Here is a 534-nt window from a genome sequence, read left to right as displayed (position 1 = left end):
TATGGGCCGCCCCATCCACGTCGGTCCCCGTGAGCGTTGCACTCGCAGTCGCAAAGACTCTGGGCAATGGCTATGTGCGCTCCGCAATATATTACTCGGACGAGTAATGAGGGTCCGAGCCCCCAGTGTGGGGAAAGTGTTTCGCAGCCCTGACCCACCGGCACGGTGTTGCGTCCCCCACCTCAAACATGTGACGTAGTCACACCACCGGTTTTGACTAATAGACAGAATGTTTATAATCATATGCCATACACCGGGGGACGATGCCGCGAGGTGTAGCTAGCTAGTGCAGTCGCACCGCTACTACTGTACAGAGATAGAACAGGCATTGACTATACATACATTAAGCTTATACACGGCGGTGCTTAGTAATACGCGCAGTCATCGGAATATAGATAACACATACAACTGTCCCTATACATGCTGAACGTCTGTGCACACAATGTCAACCACACGTCACCCACACACTCCATCACCCACTAGTCTATGCCTGTAACAGACGCAGACACAACATCTAAGTACCAGCATGGAACA

This window comes from Schistocerca nitens, chromosome 7 (assembly GCF_023898315.1).
Source record: "Schistocerca nitens isolate TAMUIC-IGC-003100 chromosome 7, iqSchNite1.1, whole genome shotgun sequence".
NCBI lineage: Eukaryota > Metazoa > Arthropoda > Insecta > Orthoptera > Acrididae > Schistocerca > Schistocerca nitens.
This window is presented reverse-complemented; position numbering follows the sequence as displayed.